The 14,392-nt window shown below is 44.0% G+C and overlaps 1 protein-coding gene across 36 annotated transcripts in view; it reads left to right on the plus strand.

Annotated features, from left to right (window-relative positions):
• The window catches only part of SVIL (supervillin), a 285,309-nt gene that overhangs the window by 68,358 nt on the left and 202,559 nt on the right, over positions 1–14,392 (plus strand). For all 36 annotated transcript variants that reach the window (XM_021064753.2, XM_084980005.1, XM_021064767.2 and 33 more), the window contains exon 3: positions 11,100–11,199. The gene's annotated coding sequence lies outside the window, so the exon portion shown is untranslated. The remainder of the gene's footprint in view (positions 1–11,099; positions 11,200–14,392) is intronic.

Consider the following 14,392-nt stretch of genomic DNA (forward strand, 5'->3'; position numbering starts at 1 on the left):
AAAATGAGGCAGAAGAGCCACATGCTTGTGTCTATTTTTAGTACAGTGGAGTTCCCATAATTAGCTAACACTCAGAGGTTACTTTAAGAAATTTTGTAAGATTAATGGAGCTTTGTCTCCTACCAGTGAGCAACCAATAATCTTCCTATAAATATTACATGGGAAGAAAACAGGGGTGAGAGTTCATTGACGAAGATGGAAAATGGTCTTTAGAACCTTGTAGAAGGTCCTAAGAGCCCCATTCCATGTGGTAATCTTGTTGGTGTAATTGCTCTGAGCTGCTTTTAAAAAGTCAGACGTGGGAGTTCCCACTGTGGCACAGGGGGTTAAGGGTCCGGCATTGCTGCAGCTGTCGTGTAGGTTGCAGCTGTGGCTCAGATTCAATCCCTGGCCCGGGAACTTTCATCTGCCTTGAGGGGTATGAAAAGAAAAAAAGAAAAAAAATGTTGGGTGTATCAGTATGTGATTACATTCAGTAACATTCACTCTTTCTCTTTTTTTCTTCTTTGTCATTACAGGGCTGTGCTCTTTTAAAAAGTGTACAGCTGTGAGTTTTGTTAAGTGCATACAGTTGTGTAACCACCATAAGCAAAAATGTAAATTTCCGTCACCCTGAAATGTTCCTTCAGCCTCATCCCCTGGTAACCACTGATCTGTTTTCTGTTCTAATAGTTTTGCTTTGGCTGTAATGTCCTATAAATGGAATCATACAGTCCACAGCTGTTTGAGATGCACCAGTGCTGTTGTGTGTTATCGGTAGTTTGCTCCTAGTTATCACTGAGGGGTATTCCATTATGGATGTAGGGTTTGCTTATTCATTCACCAGGTGAAGGACCTTTGGGTTGTTTGAAATTTTTGGTGATGATAACCAATACCTCCATAATACTCACATACAGGTTTTTATAGGAATGTATGTTTTCATTTTTTTTTTGAATAAATAACCTAGGAATGGGATTGCTGGGCCATGTGGTCAGAATCTGTTTGGCTTTATAAAAACTTAACCAAACTGATTTCCAGAGTGGCTGTACTGTTCCCCCCCCACCGCCCCCGCCAACCCCATCCCTCACCCCACTGGCCCCAGGAAGGTAGGAGAGTTCCCTGAACTGCTTTGGGATGCTTAAGATCTATTGCCCAGACCATTTTGTCTTCTTAAAGAGAGAGAACTTCAGGATTTATCTTGTTTCTCTTCTCTCCTCGATTTTGTGTTCCAGTCTCTTCTACTTGAACCTTTAAATTACTTTTCTTTAAAAGTCCTTCAACGCTTTCTTGCTGCCTGAGTTAACTTTTTTCCGTCTTTGTACCACTGCCTTGTTACCCAGCAGATGCTATGCACCTGCCCTTCCGAGGTCCATGGGGGCTGGAGGAATTAGCAGGCACACCTCGCTTGGTTACCTTTCACAGATAACGGTGTTTTTTACAAACTCAGGGTTTGTGGCTCTGCCATATTGAGCAAATCTATGGGCACCTTTTTTTTTCCCAACAGCATTTGCTCCCTTCCTGTGTCTGTGTCACAGTCAGTAACTCTCACAGTATTTCCAACTTTTTCATTATTATTACACCTGCTCTGGTGACTTGTGATCAGTGATCTTTGATGTTACCGCTACAACTCGCTGAAAGCAGAGGATGGTGAGCATTTTTTACCAATAGAATATTTTTAATTAAGGTAGATATACCTTGGGGTTTTTTTTATTTAAGACACAATGCAGTGTAACTGTAACCTTTATATGCGTCAGGAAGCCAAAAACCCCATGTGACTCACTTTATCCCAGTATTCACTTTACTGCAGTGGTCTGGAACCCCAAAGTCTGCCTGTGTGTTGTTCTAAGCATCGACTGCAGGCTAAATTGTGACGCACAAGGGCACTACTTTTTATTTTTATTTTTACTTATTTTTAAGACAGAATAAATTTATTATACCAAAATGTACTGACAAGGGTCAATTTTTAAAAATTAGTATATAAAAGGATGAGGAGTTCCCTGATGGCCTAGTGGGTTAAAGATCCAGTGTTGTCACTGTAGTGGCTCAGGTTGCTACTGCGGCATGGGTTAAATCCCTGGTCCTGGAACTTTCACATGCTGTGGGCACAGCCCCCCCCCCCAAAAAAAAAAGGTAACACGGAGTTTTGGTAAAGAAGAAGAATGGGCCTCTCTAGAGACTCTATAATGTCTTTTTTGTTGTTGTTAACTTACAATGTTGTATTAGCTTCAGGTACACTGCAAGAACACTACTTGAAATGCTCCTAAGTGCTGTGACTTATAGAATATAAACATGTGGAGGTCCCACTGTAGCTCAGTGGTTAAGAAGCTGACATAGTGTCCACAAGGATGCAGGTTTGATCCTCAGCCTTGCCTGGTGGGTTAAGGATCCAGCATTGCCACAAGCTGTGGCATAGGTTGCAGTGGTGACACGGGATCTGGTGTTGCTGTGGCTGTGGTGTAGGTTGCAGCTGCAGCTCAGATTCAACCCCTAGCCTGGGAGCTTCCATATACTGCAGGTGCGGCCCTAAAAAGAAAAAATAATAAAATATAAACCTGTGATATGCACTGCTGAATTCATAACAGCCTTTCAATATTATCTTACTCAAAACACCACTGCTGGCATGGGACGGATACAAAGAAATGTTGGCATTGGAAAGGGGCTCCTCAGACTTGAAGCTTTGGAGACCCTCCTCTGTAGCAGGCACCTGGATGATGAGAGTGAGGAGGGGACAGTGGACCCCAAGTCAGGACTCATCGCACTTGCCTGCCATCAGGGTGGATGAGAAGAATATGACAGTGAATGCCAGCACTTAGTGTGTAGTTCCTTAGCAAACACAGTTTGCCTATCAATAGGTTTTAAAATTTGTGTTTGTTTTTCACTTGGGGAAAAAAGTGCAAGATGTACCATAGTCATCTGATTTTCATGAAAACACACTCATATAAAGCCAGCAAAGAGTGATGGAGAATATTTGCCCTCATCGGTTGCTGGATTTCAAGATTGATCAAGTCTAGGATTCCAAAGTGGGGGTGTGATATCACCATTGCTTTGAGTGCATCATGGTCCACTGAGGAGATCCCATGTGCCTCTTGACAGAGGAAATGGTGCCCTTGATCCTGGGATTCTCTGAGTCTCATTTTATGATTCTTTTAGATGGTAGGTTAGGTTGTTAATTTGAGATTTTTCTTGTTTTTTGAGGAGGCCCTGAATTGCTATGATCTTCCCTCTAGGAACGGCTTTGGCTGCATCCCATAGATTTTGCATCATTGTATTTTCATTGTCGTTTCAAGGTCTTTTTAAATTTCCTTTTTGATTTCTTTGTTTTGGCCCATTGGTTTTTTAGTAGCATGATATTTAGTCTATTTTTAGTGTCACGGTGTTTAGTAGTATGGTAAATTTTTTTTCTCATTTCTTTTCCTGTGGTTGATTCTAGTTTCACAAGTCAGACCCTTTGAGGCACACTGTGAAATGTTGAATTGCTGTATTCTCTTTTGCAACTTGGCATATAGTATGTTTTGTCATTATGATTACAAATATATATATACATGTATGTATATGTGTGCATGTGATGTGGTTGTGTGTGTGTATATATATATAGTATATACAAATAAGTGTATACATGTGTGCGTATGTATATTTCATTCATAACTATAAATTTGGTTCGTACTATATGTCTTAGTTCAGGCTTTTTTAACAGAATACCATAAACTGAGTACTTCAGCAATAAACATTTGTTTCCCATGGTTCTGGAGGTTGGGAAGTCCAAGATCAAGTAGCTGGCAAATTGAGTTCCTGGTTAGGGCTCTCTTTCTGGTTTGCAGACAGCCACCTTCTTGCAGTGCTTTCCCTTGGTGGAGGGCAGAGGGAAGAAGCAGGGCACTAATCCTATCACAGGGGCCCCACTTTCATGACTGAATCATCCCAAACATTATAACAGTGGGGATTAGGATTTCAACAGATTAATTTTAAGGGACACATATATTTGGATCTTATCAACAATATAAAATCATATTCACAAGCACATATAACTATCAAACAGCAAGCTGGATTTCTTTTCAAGATTTGTTTGCTACTTGTTTTTTTTTTTTCATTTTGTGATTGCTCGTAGGCGAGTCATACGAGACACCAAAGAATTTGGAAAAAGTCCCTAAGAGAACTTAACATTGAGAATTTAGCCCATTAGCTTTTCTGCTTGCAGTTTTGGCTGGTACATACATTCTTTGAGTTGTGAAACAGAACACCTCCCAGGGTTTTACAGCAGTGTATTTGAAAATGCATGAAGACTGGACATGGCCTTTTAAGAACATGTGCTGTAGTGAGATATGTGGGAAGCCCACCCAGTGGGAGCATAAAGCCAAGAAAGTGGGAAATGTGTCCCCATAGGAAGGTGTCCCCAAGGACAGAGGGGTGGTGGCATTTCTGGATGTCACCAGGGAGGACTGTGTGCTTATTTTAGCTCCCTCTTCTTCATGTGTCCCCACGTCAGTTGCTATTTTGACTGTGAGCATCTTCCTGCAGCTGGTGGCGTGCTGATTGCCAGACACCCTCCCAGGGGACTGAGCTGCCCTGTGCCCACAGGTTCCTGTCAGTCTGTCCTTGTGAAATACTGCAAACATGCAGGATCAGAGACCTGCTTATAGCAGTGTACCATTGTGGTAGAAAAAGAATGCATAAGAAATTCTCTTGGTTAAGAGACATGGAGTCCCAAAAGATTGGCTCAGTCAAATTGTACTTTGGAATGCATTTAATACACCCTTATTCAGTGAAGACTACCAACATTTACTTAATTTAAAAAATACAGTGTTTAGGAAAATACTTAGTGTTCTACGGATATGATTCTAACGTGTAAAAATAGTACAAGTGTAATGGTTCCGGATCACAAAATCTCTGTTTAAATGACTTGGCAAATCAAATGGGCCATTGTTGGTACTCTTATCTTAAAGGGTTCTATTATTGGAGTTCCCTTGTGGCTCAGTGGGTTAAGAACTTGACCAGGATCCATGAGGTTGCGGGTTCAACCCCTGGCCTGGCTCATTGGGTTAAAGATCTGGCATTGCTGCAGGCTGTGGCATAGGTCACAGATGTGGCTCAGATCTGGCATTGCTGTGGTTGTGGTGTAGGCCAACAGGTCAAACTGTGGTGGGCTATAGGTCAAATTGGAGTCAGGTTGTGGTGGCTTCAATTTGACCTACAGCCCAGGAACTTCCATATGCCGCAGGTGCAGCCATAAAAGGAAAATAAAAAGGTGTGTTATTTATTCTTTATCCAAGCTTCTGTACTGTTCCCACTTCTGTATTAAAATGAAGCCTTGGCAGCCTCAGTGTGTCATGGAGAGCTGCCTTGTCCTCATTCTCAAGGCAACACGACAGTGGGCCCAGGCTCTTTGAAGGGAGTCCCTCTCCCTCAGCATCTCTGCTGCGCCATCTCTTGTAGCACCTGCCCTTATTGTCCTTTCTCAGCTGCCTCTAACCTTGGCTTCTGCACATGCCAGTCTGGTAACTTCCTAATCGTTTCTCCATCAACTTGTGTGGTCCTGGAATTGATGATAACAGGATGGCAACTGTATTGCCTATGTCTGTCTAGGGGCTGATGGGACAGGGCTGTCCCCACACTGTTACAGACCCAGAGAGATGTCTGTTGGTATTGTGTAGTGCCAGCCAATGGAACCTTTACACAGGCACATGGTTTTGCTCCTTTGGGGACATGTATCTTGTATAAATGTTCAAATAATGAAAATGATGACTATCTTTTACAAAGTTCTATGATTATTGCTATTATTGCTGTGGCTAATCCAACCCACAGTGATTGAGAAGGAACTACAGTAATCATTTGTAGTCATTTGTGTGTTTGGCAGGAATTGAGACCGGAGAATGTCCCATGAGGAGGACAGAAGGCAGCTAGGGAAGCCCTCCCAGAAGCTGCAACCTCTGAGCTGAATCCCAAAAGGCATCTTTAGGTTTGTTTGGGCGTGGGAAGGAAGTGACCATGGCTCTGTGAAAATGTCTTCAGGAACCTCCTTTCCTTGCTCTAGGTGACTAGGGAGAGAAAGATGGGAAAAATTAGCCAGGGTGGAAGTTGGGTCTCGGGGAGCCTCATCTCCAGTCTGTAGGGGCTGGGGGGAACGACTTATGGATGCCTGGTTAGTGGGTCAAGACTCTTCTAAACCTTCTGGACCCAGAGGCACCTGATATGGTGGAAGTTAAGTACCACCAGCCCTTCACATCCGTGGGTTCTATGTCCCTGGATCAAAAATATTTGGAAGGAAATTCCAAACAGTTTCAAAAGGCAAAACTTGAATTTCTAACCCCGCCCCCATTTTTTTTTTTTTTTTTTTTTTTTTTTGGTTTTTGGTTTTGGTTTTGTTTTTTACTGCCACTCCTATGGCATATGGAAGTTTCTGGGCTAGGGGTCCTATCGGAGCTGCAGCTGCCAGCCTGCCCCACAGCTGTGGCAATGCCAGATCCAAGCCACATCTGCGACCTATGCCACTGCTTGTGGCAATGCTGGATCCTTCATCTGCTGAATGAGGCCAGGGATCAAACCCACACCCTTAGGACACTATATCAGGTTCTTAACCCACTGAGCCACAATGGAAACTCTGCCAAACTTGAATTTGCTGCATATCAGCAACTATTTACTTAGCACTTACGTGGTATTTATAACTATTTACAAAGTACTTATATTCTGTTAGGTATTAGAAGTCATCTAGAAATGATTTAAAGTATATGAGAGGATGGGCATAGGTTATCTGCGTGTGTTACATCACTTTCTATAAGGGATTTGCACATCCCTGGATTTTGGTATCCAAGGGGGTCAGAACCAGACCTTTTGAGATGACGAGGGACGATTGTAGTACGTGACTCCAACTCACACATCTTTTCACTGTGGGCACCTCCCTGTCACCTCCTGTCAAACCAATGTCTTTGGAAACACTAAGATGAAAACTTATCTTTCTCTGCCATAATTTCCCCTCTGGATGCAAATGGTCTAGAATGAGTGAGAAAGCCCTGTCAGAGTTTTTGCCCAGAGATAAGCATCTGAAAGTCCAGCAAAAGTTTATTTTTGACCAGGAAGCAATGCTTTAAAAGGCTGGGGGAAGCCTGGGAGGGACTAGACAGGACCTCAGGGTAGGCCCTTGAGCAGGACGCCTCTTCCTGCTGCACCCAGACCAAATTGATTCTCCTTTCTCCAGAGCTCTGTTCTCCTCTAGAATTGCTTCTGCTTTTCTACAAGTGGGACCAGTTTAATTCAACTTCAACCTGTCACTCAGTTTGGACCCTTTTCTGATTGTGGTCTTGGTCTTTTGTGTTGTTTTGTTTGTTTGTTTTCCCCAGGTTCTCTTGAGTGCGGTGAAGCTGGTTGATGGTTTTGTTTTCCCCTCGATGCTGTATTCTGATGTTTTACTGTCTAGTGACTGAGGGTTTCCCTCTGTCTTGGGATAAAACGGATTCAGGGAATGAAAGCATTTCAGGTACGAGACCCCCTCTCGGTCCTTGGACTCGTGATGTCCACTGTAGATGCTCTTCTTTCTTGCCCCACAGTTGTAAAGCCCAGAGGGGATTCCTCTTCTGGAGGGTCCTGGAGGGTTGGGCCAAGGACAGGGAGGGGTGCTCTCTCTAAGGAGGGAAGGGCAGTGAGGATTTCCACTCCTGTCCTTGCCTCTTGGCTTCTATTGGTTTCCTTGGCCATTTTTTCCATTCTTTTTGAATCATTTCCTTTTGTCTGAAAAGAGGGTCTTCTTTCAAAAGCAGCTACGTCTTCCCCATTTGAGTGTGTACACACACACACACACACACACGGTCAAACCCATAGCATTTGGTCATTCCCAGGCTAGGGGTTGAATCAGAGCTGTACCTGCTGGCCTATGCCACAGCCACAGCAATGCCACATCCTAGCTGCATCCTTAACCTACACTGCAGCTTGCAGCAATGCTGGATCCTTAACCCACTGAGTGAGGCCAGGGGTCGAATCTGAATACTCATGGATACTAGACCGATTCTTAACCTGAGGAGCCACAGTGGGAACTCTTTCTTTCTTTCTTTCTGTCTTTTTTTTTTTTTTTTTGTCTCCCAAGTCAAGCATACGGAGGAGGCGGCTCAGGTGAGAGAGATTCACCTGGGTCCAGCCCAGTTCCCAAGGCTCCAGAGGTTGGTTAGTAACAAACAGATTTGTGGAGTAGGGAGGATAATAATTTTTTTTTCCATCTAAAACAGTCTTCTTAAACCCAACAGTTTGTCTTTGTGTGCCGCAACCATCTTTGTGGCTTCCAGTCCTGAGTTTGTGGCTGTCCAAAGTTCAGTGAGCAGTGGTGAAAGTGTTTTGTTGCTTTGTGGGAACTTTGCATGGCTGACTCCCACCCTCCCACCCCCACCCCACACACAGGCTCATTTCCTTGTAAGCTGCCTCAGCCTGGGCTTCTAGAGATGAACCCCATGCTCTCTACACGAGGAAAGAGCAGCTCTGACACCCCGCCTCCCATATGCTTCCCAAACTGACTTTTGACACCACCTCTGTCCTTTAAGAGGCTGGCAGTGTTATTGGCTGCTGTCCGGTTCAGGACCTTCTTTGAGTGAACTCTTTCCTAGGATGATGTTTTGTTTGGCAGGGGGAACGTAGATCTTTTTTTTTTTTTTGAAGTAGTTGACTTGCAGTGTTGTGCCTATTTCTGCTGTATGGCATATGTGACCCAGTCATACATATTTTATATATATATATATATTCTTTTTCTTTTTTAATTTAATTTTGTATTAGAGTATGGTTGATTTTACAGTGTTGTGTCAATTTTTGCTCTACAGCGTAGTGACACAGTCATACATGTATATACATTCTTTTTCTTGCATGATCTTCCCTCATGGTCTCTCCCAAGAGACTGGACATAGTTCCCTGTGCTGCACAGTAAGATCTCACTGCTTATCTATTCTAAATGTAATAGTTTGCATCGACTAATCCCAAACTCCCTGTCCATCCCACTCCCTTCCTTGCCCCCTTGGCAACCACAAGTCTGTTCCCTATGCCTGTGAGTCTGTTTCTGTTCTGTAGATAGGTTCATTTGTGTCATATTTTAGATTCCACATAGAAGTGATATCATTTGTCTTTCTCCTTCTGTCTTACTTCACTTAGGATGATCATCTCTAATTGCATCTAAGGATGGTGTTTTCAAAAGGTAATATAGGAGTTCCCTGGTGGCTCAGTGGGCTAAGGATCTGGCATTGTCACTGCTGTGGTGCAGGTTTGATCCCTGGCCCAAGAACTTCTACATGCCACAGGTACAGCCCCCACCCCCCAAAAAAGAGTGATTTAAGCAAGTGATATCAGAAGGAGCAGGAAGGAAAGGGAAGCCCCTAAAACAGAAGACTTCCCCAAACCCCTCTGACTTAACCACTAACCAACTAGCCACCAACCAACTAACAGCCCTAGGACTTTCCTCTCAAGTCCAGATCTCAGGGCTGGAGCTCTGCTTGGGTCCAATGCCCCTTTCCCAGGCTGAGTCAAGGGGATGCCACACAAGGGGGACGGCCTTCTGAGGGTGACAAATGAGTTTGTCACCATGGGGGTCATCCTGTAGACACATGACGACTCACCGTTAGGACAATCACACAGGGAAGTGTCTGCTGCCCTTTGTCCTACTCTGTTGTACTTCCAGCACGGGGAAGGTTTTCCCTTTTCCTCCAGGAATGCTGGAGGAAAATCAGTGTGGAAGGTTTTTCTCTGCCCGGAATGAATGGCACAGACCATGTTCCAGCCCAGTTGCTCAACCTCAATGAGTTATTCTTTTTATTAGTAGTAGTAGTATTTTTCTTTTTAGGGCTGCGCCTGAGGCATATGGATGTTCCCAGGCTAGGGATCAAATCAGAGCTGTAGCTGCCAGCCTACGCCATGGCCACAGCCACAGCCACACTGGATCCAAGCCGCATCTGCAACCTATTCCACAGCCACAGCAATGCCAGATCTGAGCTGCATCTGCAACCTACGCTGCAGCTTGTGGCAACACTGGATTCTTAGCCCACTCAGCGAGGCCAGGGATTGAACCTGTGTCCTCATGGATACTATGTCATGTTCTTAACCTGCTGAGCCACAGTGGGAACTCCCTCAATGGGTTATTCTAGTTTCAATTTTTTTTTTTTTTTTTTTTTGGTCTTTTCAGGGCTGTACCCATGGCATATGGAGGTTCCCAGGCTAGTGGTCTAATTGGAGCTGTTGCTGCCAGCCTACGCCAGAGCCACAGCAATGCCAGATCCAAGCTGCATCTGTGACTTACATCACAGCTCACGGCAACGCTGGATCCTTAACCCACTGAACAAGGCCAGGGATCGAACCCACAACCTCCTGGTTCCTAGTCGAATTTGTTTCCACTGTGCCATGGTGGGAACTCCTCTAGTTTCAATTTTATTATGCAGTGTCTCTCTTTTTCTAAGGACCTGGGACTTTGTCAGTTCCCTCTGGTTATACACATCCAACTCTCTGATGAGTTTCAGAACATTCTGTCTTTTCAAGTCTTCCTTCATTACAAGGCTTCTTTCCCAAAGTCCCTTTATTGGGTCTGATGTCAATTTGTGTTGTGGAAAGGATTCATATTTACTCATGATAGCTCTGCTTTTAGACCAAATGTCAAATTTCATCACCAGAGAAAAATTAGAGCTTTGAAAAACCATCACATAAAAATGACTTTATTCAGTGAGTTCAAGATGAAGGGAAAAAAATGTTGTTACTATTGTTTATGGCCGCGCCTGCAGCATGTGGAAGTTCCGGGGACAGGAACTGAATCTGAGCCACAGCTTTGGCATTTAACTCACTGTACCAGCCTGGGGATCAAACTTTTGCCTCTGCAACCACCCCGAGCCACTGGAGTGAGATTCTTAACCCACTGTACCACAGCGGGATCCAAAAAAATGTATTTCTTAATTGCGTATTTTTTATGAGGGTTGAAAAGATGCTCAAATCACTGCCTATAATCTTTTGTCACCGATGTAGATGAATAATTGAATGGGAAAAAGCTCTTCTTAGAAGCAGAAAATGAATCACTGCAGCGGATCTGGCCTTGCTCACACAGGCGGCTGTCTTACACTATTGGCTGCTGTCTTTCCTAGATTTCAAAGTGGACATTTTTCTTTCCTCTTTTGCAGGAAGGGTTTGCATAGATGACCTGGAGACGCGGAGAGCTGAGTGAGGAAGAATTTGAAGTCCTTGTCCATCTGAAGCCATGATTTAAATACCAGCATTACGGTAAGTCTTTAGAAAGAAATACCACCGTTTTGTGGTTGACACGTCACTGGTTTTGCCTGCAGTCTGAGAGCAGGTTAAAGGTCATTATAAAGGGTAAATTTGTTTGAATCACATTCAGCCGATGGAGCTCTGAGAAAATTAAAGGGGCCTCGAAGGTAAGTTGTGGGACTGCAAACATCCGGGGGTGGGGAAGTGAGTCTGACAAGCTGGAAAAATCTGTCTGTCTTCAGTGGTCCTGTGTTCCAATGTCTGAAAGCAAAGCAAAGCTTAGGATTGGGGTTCTCTTTTGGAACTGAGCTCTGGCCACGACCGAACTTTCGGGGACCCTGAGTTAGATTGTTTAGAGGAGGGCAGAACCAGGCACAGAACGGGGAGTAGAAGCATCGTTCTGGGCACCTGCTGTCTGCACTGCTGCCCCCAGGGCAGTGTTTCTCAAAGTGCGTTCCACGGAACACATTTCTCTAGGCTGTTCATGCCATGGGGCAGGGCTACGGAGCTGGGTCTGTGCTCCAGGGAGTTTGAAAAACCCTGGATTAAAGTTAAATAACCTTCCCTAGTGAGGGACTTCCAATACGGAGAACCTTGTAACTCTCTACGGACGTGTGTGGTCGGCAAGGCTCGCCAGAGTCCCATGGAACATGTCTTGTAGGGCATCCTAAGACGAGAGTTCGTTTTTTCAGTAAGTATTTATTGACACCTGCCGTGTTCAGTGTTCAGTGCTTAGTACAGCATCATCAATGAGGTTAATGCTTGTGCAGAGATAGAAAATTGGTAAGCAAGGGAGAGCATTTACCTATCGGTAGGTATGATGTTGAGAGAATGGTCTTGGGGGTGAAGGGACCTGGGTTTGAACCCTGAGTCTGCCCCTTATAAACTGCATGACCTTGAACAGGACACTTAAATGTCTCTTTCAATTTTAGCATCTTTAAAATGGTGATAATGGATAATAGCATCTCCCTGGGAAGGTTGTCCTGAGGATTAAGGATTCAAGTGATGCATATATGCTGGCAAACACTAAACCTGATGCACATATGATCACAATCTGTAATTATAATGAGGATGGCTGAGTGCTTTGAAGGTCATATGATAATTGGGGAGGAGAGAGTGGTGGATGAGGCCTTTTTTTTTTTTTTTTTTAATTTTATGGCTGCAGCCGTGGCATATGGAAGTTCCTGGACCAGGGACTGAACCTGAGCTGCAGCCTCAACCTACACAGCAACTGTGGCAACGCCAGATCCTTAATCCATTGCACTGGGCCTCGGATTGAACCTTCACCTCCACAGTGACCCACACTGCTGCAGTGGGATTCTTAACCTACTGTGCCACAGTGGGAATTCAGGATGGGCACTCTCGAGTGGGATGGTCCTGCACTGACCTGAAGTGAAGACCTGTGAAGATGAGAAGTACTGAGCTGTGGAGGTAGTAAAGGCAGAGAATACAGAAGGAAGCACAGCTGCAAAAGGGTATGGTTCATGAGGAGAAATTTGGAAATTTGTTACGGAAACAATTTTGGAATTCTTTTGACAAATTCCAGCACCTCCTTTTTTTTTTTTTTGTCTTTTTGCCTTTTCTAGGGCCGCTCCTACAGCACATGGAGGTTCCAAGGCTAGGGGTTTCCAATCAGAGCTGCAGCCACCGGCCTACACCACAGCCACAGCCAACGTGGGGATCCGAGCCGCGTCTGTGACCTACACCACAGCTCACGGCAACGCCGGATCCTTAACCCACTGAGCAAGGCCAGGAATTCAACCTGCAACCTCACGGTCCCCAGTCGGGTTCGTTAACCACTGCGCCACGATGGGAACTCTGCAGCACCTCTTGAAGATTGAAAACAACAACAACAAAACTTAAAAATACAGAAACAAACCAGAAATCAGAGAGAACGTCTTCAGCCTAAAAAGAGCATCAGTGAAAACCCCATAGCTAACCTCGTACTTAATTGTGAATGATTGACTGCTTTCCCCAGGAGCAAGCCAAGGATGCCCATACTCATCACATCTGTTCTCTATTCCACTGGGAGGTCTAGCCAGGGTGGTGAGGAAAGACTATGAAAGGCTTCTGGATTGGAAAGAAAGAAGTGAAACTGTCTGTATTTGCAGATGACGTGATCTTGGGTATGGAAAATCTTAAGGCATCTACTAAACTGTTAGAACGAACAGACATGTTCAGAAGCGTTGCTAGCTACAAGATTAATATACAAAAATCAATTGTAATGCTATACACGTGTAATGAGCAACGTGAGATGAAATTCAGAAAATCATTCCTGTCACGATAGCACAAAAATGAATGAAATACAAGCATACCTTGGAGATACTGCAGGTTTGCTTCCAGACCCCTGCAATAAAGTATCCGGATAAAGCAGGTCACATGAATATTTTGGGTTCCCTATGCATATAAAAGTTGTGTTTACACTGTAGTCTATGAAGTATGCAACAACATTAGGTCAAAAAGAACAATGCACATGCCTTAATTTTAAAATGTTTTACTGCTAAAAAATGCTAACTATCCTCTGAGCCTTTAGTAAGTTGTAATCTTTTTGCAGTAGTGAATCACTGATCAGGAGTTCCCGTCGTGGCTCAGTGGTTAGCGAATCTGATTAGGAACCATGAGGTTGCGGGTTTGATCCCTGGCCTTGCTCAGCGGGTTAAGGATCCGGCATTGCCATGAGCTGTGGTGTAGGTCAAAGACACGGCTTGGATCCTGCATTGCTGTGGCTCTGGCAATGCAGGCTGGTGGCTATAGCTCTGATTGGACCCCTGGCTTGGGAACCTCCGTATGCCATGGGAGCGGCCCTAGAAATGGCAAAAAGACACACACACACACACACAAAGATCACTGGTCACAAACTGCAATAGCAAATACAACAATAATTTTAGAAAAGTTTGAAATATTGCTAGAAGTACCCAAATGTAACACAGAGACATAAAATGAGCAAATGCTGTTGGGAAAATGGCATCAATAGACTTGCTCAATGCAGAGTTGCCACAAAAATCTTCTCTTTGTAAAAAAATGCCATATTTGCGAAGTGCCATAAAGTAAAGTATAATTAAATGAGGTCTGCCTGTACTTAGGAATAAATGTAATTAAAGAAGTTTAAAACATGCTCTTAAAATTGCAAAATATTGAAAGACATTGAAGAAATTCCTAAATAAGTGGAAAAACATCCTGTGTTCATGTGTCAGGTGACTTACTT

Source organism: Sus scrofa, chromosome 10 (assembly GCF_054392235.1).
Source record: "Sus scrofa isolate SSC_HxYL_T2T_F1_AM1 chromosome 10, Sscrofa_HxYL_maternal_Yorkshire_Landrace_v2.0, whole genome shotgun sequence".
In the NCBI taxonomy this organism is placed as follows: domain Eukaryota; kingdom Metazoa; phylum Chordata; class Mammalia; order Artiodactyla; family Suidae; genus Sus; species Sus scrofa.